Here is a 448-nt window from a genome sequence, read left to right on the forward strand (position 1 = left end):
ACGGGAGGCGGCGGGCGGCGGGCACCCCGCGTGAGCCGAGGCTCCGAGGCCCCCGGGGGACCTGACCCCGGGGACTCCGCGGGGGCTCGCGCCACCACGCCGCCCTTCCCGAGACGCGCCGAGGGCGCCGCCGCCCGCGAGAGCGGGGGACGGACGGCGCCGGAGACGGAGGCGCGGCGCGACAAACTCCGGCCCGCCTCCCGGGAGACCGGAGGGCGCGGGGACGGACGCGCCGGGGGCGGCGGCGCGGAGGACGCGGCGGCCTCGGAACGCCGGGCGGACGGAGGCCGGAAGGGGCTCGTGGGCTCGCCGACATCGAGCCCACTCCCTCCGGACCACCGCCGACCCGGGCCCGAGGCGCGCCCGCGCCTCCCGCGCCTCCGGCCGGGCGCCCGCGCCTCCCGCGCGCCCCCTCCTCCCTCTCTCGAACCTCTCGCGACCAGCGGGC

Source organism: Equus caballus, unplaced genomic scaffold (assembly GCF_041296265.1).
Source record: "Equus caballus isolate H_3958 breed thoroughbred unplaced genomic scaffold, TB-T2T unassigned-0001747, whole genome shotgun sequence".
NCBI classification, from domain to species: Eukaryota; Metazoa; Chordata; class Mammalia; order Perissodactyla; family Equidae; genus Equus; species Equus caballus.